Below are 8,662 nucleotides of genomic sequence, written 5' to 3' on the forward strand. Positions count from 1 at the left end.
GGAAGGAATGAAAGGCAGTAAGCCTCATTGGGAATTGGGGAATGGAGCCCATGAAGGGAGGGGAGGCTGCCATAATGCTTCTAAAGTACTCCATGGAAACCTGCCTTAATCGGTAGCAGGGGCGGTCTGGCCAGGCATGACCACCTAGATACTCATTGTCAGCATCTAGGTGGTCATGGGCCAGGTCTACTTGTCTGCGATCGCGGAGGGCCCCGAACTTAGGGGCCCCCCACAACGCTCCCGTCTATCGTGAAGCGTATATGAAAGGCATAATAAAAACAAAATCATATTGACACGAACCAATTTTTTTGCGCTAGTAAAATTCTGCGTTGTCAGTAATAGGGTAGTTTCCTTCATCTAAGACAACGAAAGGCATTGATTGCGATTCGTTACCCACCATTAGTGTATTCATAATATACTAATTATATGGTTTTAGAAATCCCAGTTTAGACGAATGGCAATGGTCAATTTTATCCTCATTTGAAAAAGGACAGATTGGCGCCCATGCGATGCCACTCCACGTGACGTCACAGGGACCTAGTTTCTATACGAGTAGATAGGAGTTTTACATCGTCTGAGATTAGCAATGTATGCATGAGGCACAGAGTTCAGGGAAACATATCTTAATAATCATCTAATGTAACTCCTTAACGTCGGAAAGTTTTCTTCGTTTGATAAGTTGTTAATAATCCTTATTTAAGCCAAGCGCGCTTGAAATTTTTCACTTTTCATTTAATCGCGGAAAATAGATATCTTCATTTAAAAATCTAAAAGCGTGAAATGCGTACTCCAGGAGTAATAATCTTTCGATTCAGGCAAAAAAAAATAGTAGGAAACCTCCACCCTATTGCTTTTTTTACTACAAACTCAGTGCAAAAATGCTGCATTAAAAATGGGAAAAATTAATGTGTCAGAAGATATAAGAGAACATGATGCTTTTTTCAAAAGGGTTATTCAAAAAGGTTATTTTCATGTTTTTTTTAAGATTTCATTGCAGTTTCAAGGAACAAATTCACTAAATAGATAGTAGAACTATGACAAATGATGATATTTTATTAGCTGTGAAATTCTCATTTTTATGAGTATTTTTGGTTACGAATTTTCTATTTTTTATTAACTTTTATCTAGTTTTTAAGAGACATAATAGCGTCAGAAACCATTTCCGGGTAAGTATGCAATTTCCTAAAAATTTCCGGGGGAGGACCTCCGAATCCTCTGTTAAGGAGAGCCCCATCTTGAGCCCAAGCCTAGGGCTCCAAACCTCTGATCGGTAAAAATAATTGATATTGAACCTTTTGGTTTTTAAGCTATTTATACATTTTTTAGCACAATAGAAAAATGTAATTTCTTAGTTGTAATCATACCGGGGCTAGCCACGGTGATAACTTTACGTGATTCACCCGCAATGCATAAAATGACGCCTCGGTAGCTAAAACACTAAACTATAACACTCGACCGGAGGATCGGGGATCCGGGTTCGAATCACGATGAAGACGAATGATTTTTTTCTCTGTGGATTTTTCGCTGAATGTAATTTCTTATTTGTTTTATCGGATACACTAGAGCATAAATAGATTTTCATTCATTATTTTACTTCTTTAGCCTTTTGTTTATCGCGCATTGAGATTCATGACACACCGTTCCCACGCAGAGAAAGCACAGAAACGAGTGATTACGGGTAATGCTTCTAGCTGGGTTCCCGTGATTTTTTGTCCAATCTCTCATGGATATTCACGGCGCCATTGGATTTCTGGAAAGGGATGAATTATTTCTTTGCCACATTCTTTTCATTTTTCTTTTTATCAGACTCCCTTTTATGGGAAGGTATTCAGCGAGTTGCGTGGCTTGCCAGCGTTTTGTATTTTTATTTTCCACAATGCTCCTTTGTTCTCTATAGCTGACGCGAATGGTGTTTCAACTGTTATCATCTTCCTTAAACTCTTTCTCGCACGAATGTGGTCGAATGCTATTTTTGTTCTGCCTTCGGGACTCCGGAGATACTAGGCTTGTTTTTATTTTGTGTGAACGTGTTTTCATATTCTTCGTGAACCTTTTTTTTTCTCTCTCGTGTTTACGGAGGAAATGAAATATTTTCGGCTCGGCTTCCTGTTGTGGTAACCAGAGAAAGGGATTGCTATCTTTTTTTCGCATTTCCTGTCCTGCTCACACTCCACTGCTTGCCTTGTGTCCTTCGCCTTGATTTCATTACGCAGCCCTCACGGCAGAATACCGTCCCATATCTATGTCTACGTGATCTGGTGCACGCCAGTAAGTGAGAGGCAGGGAATAAAAAAAACGACAAAATAAAATAAAATAGTACCCTCCAACCCGCCTCCAGGATGTTTGGCAGGGGTTGAGCATTTTCCCCGATTATATTGTGAGTTACCTACCTGTTCCATAATTCCAGGTGCTAACTAATAAGGGTAATGAAGAAATAAAACCTTGTAAGGTTCACTATTATTTAATTATGGGCACGACTCGGGTTTCGTAACTTGGTTACATCGTCAGGTGACTGATCTAACATGCATCTTATATTTATACACACCATAGAGGTGTAGGAACCTCTATAATATACATATATACATATATGACAGTGAGGACATCTATCGGAAAGGGAAAGGACTGGTTGAGAGGGCGACCCTCGTCGCAAATCAAGGCTGTCCCTGCCCCCTCACCCATTCCATTCCGTACTTAACCCGCACCCCCGCCCTCTCAACCAGTCCTTTAACTTTCCGATAGATGTCCTCACTGTCATGTTTGTGTATCGTGTGTATAAATATAAGATGCATGTTAGATCAGTCACCTGACGATTTAACCAAGTTACGAAACCTGGGTCTTGCCCATAATTAAATGAAAGTGAACCTTACAAAGTTTTATTTCTTTATTTCCAATATGGAGAGGTTTAACAAAGTAAAGCCTGAAGTTATCAGTCATATTAAGGATATGCTCTCTCCTAGTATGACGCATTCATTATGATCTACATTCTGGCCTACATGCGTTCAGTGGCGGATATATAGGGGGGCTAAGGAGGCCCCCCTTTCGTATCCAGATTAAATTACGCTAGATAAAATGATATTTTCTTCCGACCCTCACTACTGTTGGAATTTTAACCCCCACTTAGCTCCCTTATCCTGGATCTGCCACTGCCTCCGTTCCTCATCTAAGGTCGTGTAAAAAATTCTGCGGTAGTGTTATTATTATTAAACTTTTACCGATTAAGGTAGGTTTCCACGGGGTACGTCTCCCCTCCCTTCCTGGACTTCTCTCTTTAATTCACAATGAGGCCTTCTCCTTTTCAAGGTATCAAAAAAATCCAATTCTCTGCCTTCATCTCCATCGTTTACCCAGCATTAAACCCTCTAATAATAAACTCTCTAATAATGTTTCCAATATACCTACCTAGCTCAGTACCCGCTCCATCCATAGGCGGATTTGTGGGGAGGGGGGGGGACGAGGGCAAGTGCCCCCCCGCCAGACGCTTAAAAAATAGACAAGATTTTTAATGCGGTTATCATTATGTTCGTTTTATATTATGCGTTACGGAGTCTCAATCATTTAATTTAATAATAATAACTGTCATATCAAAATAAAGAATATTTTACACAGTATTTGTTGTATTTTGTTTTAAATCTCAAATATGAGAAGACTGGTCAGACCCTTATGCCTCCCCCAGAAAAAATCCTGGTTCCACCTCTATATCCATCCTTTTGTCTTTTCTCTAACTCACCTAAAAGCTGCCTCTTCTCACCCACCATGCCCAGCACTTCGTCGTTCCTCCTTCTGTCCGTCCACTTCACTTCTTCCATCATTCTACATATGTCTCCAAGTCTTCTCTCGTCCTCCTTCCTTCTGAGTGTCGAAATTTCCACACCGTAAAGCGCTACACTCCAGATCAGGCTCTTCACCAGCCTTTTCTTAAAACTCATACGAAACAATCCCTCATAAACTCCTTCCTGTTCATAAACGCCTCCTTCATGGGCAGCACATAATAGGAAAACCGATACAGCAGTAAGGACGTCAGAAAAAGAATTGCGTTGGCAAAGGAGTCGTTCATGAACAGGAAGGTGCTCAAGAGAGGATCAATGGCGTAACAAGTTATGTGTTTCGGGGGGATGAATCGTGACAATAGAAATCCGTGGAAATCTACCTCAACCGGTAGAAAGCTTTCGTAACAACAAAAATTTCACGCAATAAATTACATAAGGCGCTGAATGGTTGAGGCCTCTACCTTGTAGAATTCCATGTTCGGTTAAGAAAATAAATAGACAAAATAAATGGATAACTGAAAGAAATGGCCGGCCTCGGTAGCGGCAGGGTAAAGTCCTGGCCTGCCAAAACAAAAGTCGTAGGTTCTAGTTCTGCCTACATAGGTGGCTACTATTCAGGCAGGGCATGGATTTTTGTGGTCGTCCCGCGTTATCAAACGTTAAAGGCCTTAAAGGTGCTGTTTTTTTCCGGGGCGGCGAAGATGAAATATAGTAAATGGAAGAATAAACGAATCACAGAATCACAATTTCGATTTTCTTGCCGCGAACTTCTCTGATGCCTCGTTCACATTACGATTGTCCGAGCGATCGTCCTAACGATAGTTGGCCGAACTAGCCCTGTGAATGCATGTCCTGACAATAGTTCACGTAGGTCCGAACGTTGCCACTTTACGATGCTTATACCCCGTTTACACTACGATCGTATCGACGTTGATCCGTACGCGCGTAACCTCAAAACGCCGTGTAAACGCGCAGAGTTACCATCGTAGGCCTTAGTACCTAACACTGCCGAACTTACCATGGTTAGCGCTACTGCGCCAAGAAAAAAGAGTTAGGAAATGAAGATCTATGCATATGCAATTCTTTCGCGCCGTTGCAATCTTGATACGATAGTTGATGTTTCATAAATAACTCTGATATATCAAAGATATATGGCGACGATTGAGGACATTATTGAGCAGGTAATGAAAGGACGTAATGGGAAAGTTTTTTCTGATGTTCTATTTAGCAAATGATATCGGATATTCTATGCTATACCAGTTTTGTGTATTTCTTTATTTACAGGTTAACCCATAACCATGATTCCTGATATTATACCTCACAGATGATGGAAAATAACGAACATACACAAAATATTCACCAATTAAAATCGTTGTGTAGAGGATTTCACGATAAAATTCGCCACAAATAACTATAACATTTAGATGAATACATGGAGAAATCAATACTTGTGCCGAATTAAGCCGAAATCTAAGTCTTTTCTTGTTAAATATTTAGGGCAATATGTACTGTCTTTAATGCGTGAATATTCTTAAATTTCGTGACATATTTTCTCAAAGAATCTAGATTCTTAAAGGATTCACGGACTGTTATGACTAGTTTTAGTTATGCCTTATGCCCCGTTCACATTACCATCTTTCTTAACCAGCGTAAGATGACGTCAGAACCAACGCGCGTTCACACTCAACCATGGTTAGACCCTGGCGACATCTGATGAGTGGTAGAGTAATTCCAAGTGAAAAATGAATTGACAAGAGCGAATAACTTGTTGGAAGGAAATATAGAATGTGCAGGGAAAAGTTCTTGTGTTAATTGCAATGATATAAATGATGAATTCAAACATATGTGCATATTATGAGCTGCTTATGAATTAAAAATTGCATTCCAGCGTCGACAATCATTGTTCCTTGCTACGTAGAAGGTAATTCAAATGTGTTCGTCCAACTAATCATTTCATCCATAGTGTGGCTTGCATTCTTCTACTGCTCTATTTAATACGAATGAAAGCGAATATTACTGATAATTAGGTTGATATCAACAACATATACTACTACTTGCCCTTGATTCGGATGTGTCGACAAATCATTGATGTAGGTGAAGAAAATCGAGGACCTAACCTTGAGACTCGAGCCTCAATTTGAGACACTTGTGATTTGGGATGGAGATACACCTTTCGCTGCATTACATACTTAGCTATTATTGTTTTCTGACTTTGACAAAGGACATGATCCACTCTAATGCTATACCGTAAATTAAAACTCTTTTACCTCTTCTTCAAATGTGGACGAATAACTTGCAGAAATGTGACGATTGTTGAAATTTAACTTATGAAATAAGAGAGAGAACGTGGTAATTTTTGCGATATGTGGTATCACCCGACGTTTATAAATTTATTTTCTATCGTTACATCTGACTAGCCGTTAGCCTGATACTTTATATTGATATGGGAAGAACTTTTGTTCAAGGATGAACATAAGTGATCTTTTTCAAACTGGGACAAAGAACTCTTACCAAAACATTAAAATCATTGTGACCTTCGGATTTTTATTATGGTAGTATCGCACATTTTACTTAATTCTAGCATAATATTAATATAGATTATTCAATCTGTCCGTAACAATTCAATACGAGCTAATAGCTAATTCACTACGAACTATAAAGTATATCGCATAACTTAAATCAGGTTTAAAATCTCATACTATACAACACATTACGGAATGAATCAATAGCACTTTCCTTTGAATTAATTCTGACGAATATAATTCAACAATAACGGCCGTCTCCTCTTCGAAACTTTATTTTCTGTTTTCTTTCCTCCTATCCCACTTCGTTGCTGCTTCGCCTTCTTCTTTTTCTAACCAGCTTTTAACCAACTTGCGTTCACACACGCATGAACTACCGCCAACCATGGTCGGAAAACGGTGGTCAGAATCCCAACCACGGTTAACGGGAACTTGCGTTCACACCTCGTTTTGTAACCATGGTCGGGGCTAACCGGCGTAAAAAGGACGTAGTGTGAACGGGGCATTATCATTCTGGATGAGGTTGACGACATAATATGAGTTGAAGACATAATTTGCTCAATGGTAATTAAAATCAAGCAGGTGAGGATTTGTATAGTTATGACGGGATCCATTAAAATTTACTTATAAAGGAGATAGGAACAACCTAAATAGGAATTGATAATTTTCTAGAGGAAGAGGGCATTGTTGGAGGATCGTGTGTGGTGCAAGGGCTTTCAAATTGACAAGGGATTAAAGATATGAAGTGTTATAATCAGACAGAGACATTCCTAAATCGTAATCATTTAATTTGAGAAATTTATTTTGGACAAGTTCAAGCCGGATTGAGTCGATATTATAATAATGTGACCAATTAACAATATATTCTAATTTGGAACGTAACAAAGCGATATATCTACTGTCCTCATCGCATGAATATTGTTAAATTTTGGACAGATTCTCATAATGAATCCTACATTCTTTAAATTTTTACCAACAGTTCGGTCTAGCTTTAGTTTTAGCACATGAAAACATTAATATTCTTTTGCTTCTTAATTTCCAGGATTTTAATTTTCTCACGCAGTCACGTCGTCAGTTGTTATCTGACACAAATCCACAACGAGGGCAGCACTGAGTTACGATGGTAACTTTTAGACGTGTTAACGTGCCGTAGTTCCGATCAACGTCGATGGGATCGTAGTGTAAACAGGGTATTAGGCGCTGCGAGACCGGAAAAGGAAGCAACAAGAGAAAGACGAAAAGCTCGTGAAGCTCTATTTTTTTCATGGATTTGTCCTAGGAAGGAAGAATATGAGCGGAAGAAAAATTATTCGGTAAATACACGCTGAATACAGCAATATCTTGTCCCTGCATACCTCAACAGCTTCACAAATGAAAAAACGACTTCGTTTTCTTCCACTAATTTATTTTGACGGTACTGTAGTGGAAGAAATTAAATAGAAGATAAAAGAAGATAAATTAGTGGAAGAAAACGAAGTCGTTTTTTCATTTGTGAACTTCAACTTTCACAAAGTTGAGCCTGACACCATTGAACCTCAACAGCTAACCGTCAATTTCCCGTTCAATTTAGATGTCAGCACTAGAGGGCAGCACAAGTTTTAACAATCTCGATAGTTTCGACAATCGCTGGAACAATCGTGATATGAATGAGGCATGACGGTTCCCATCATTTTCGAAAACTCGACTTCTTCGATACTCACCATCCTCTCGTAAACAAGCGACTCTGCAAAAAAAACTGCACCCTCCCCTTCTCCTACCGACCGACCGCCATTTCTCCTTCAAAGTCCCTCTTCTGAAGGCCAAGGTCAGACCGTCCTCATCTTCAATATCCCCCCCAACCTCACTCTCTCCCTACACCCTGCGAGTCCTTCCGTGTTTTGCGCGACGTAGCGTTTCCCAAGGCCATGGCCGTAAAAAAACGCGTAGCAGCCGACGCTATATACCGCCGCCGTGTTCCGACTACGAGGGGGTGGATGCGGGTTATAGGAACGCCCCCTTCTGAGAATGCAACGTGAAATACGAAGCCTCGGTAAGGAAAGAGTTGGGAAGAGTTTTCCTTTGTAGCCGTCTGGCGAAAATCTCTTGGGAGCATGCAGTAGCGTGGCCAGGGATCGACCCTCAGGGGGCACGTGCCCCCCCGTAAATTTTAGCAGAAATATATTAACCTATGAAACAAAATTACTCCACCAAGGCTTTAACAGCATGTGGTATTATAATTTGTTATTATGCGTAACGCTTTTTTTGGGCCGTGTGGTGTGCATGTGGGAATCCAATTGAATAATACATGCTGGTGATTGATCATCCCCTTCCAAACACCCTAGAGGTGGCTCCCAGGGTATTACGTAGATATGTTTTAGCAAAACAGCTTCCCTA

This window comes from Ischnura elegans, chromosome 6, assembly GCF_921293095.1.
Source record: "Ischnura elegans chromosome 6, ioIscEleg1.1, whole genome shotgun sequence".
In the NCBI taxonomy this organism is placed as follows: Eukaryota; Metazoa; Arthropoda; class Insecta; order Odonata; family Coenagrionidae; genus Ischnura; species Ischnura elegans.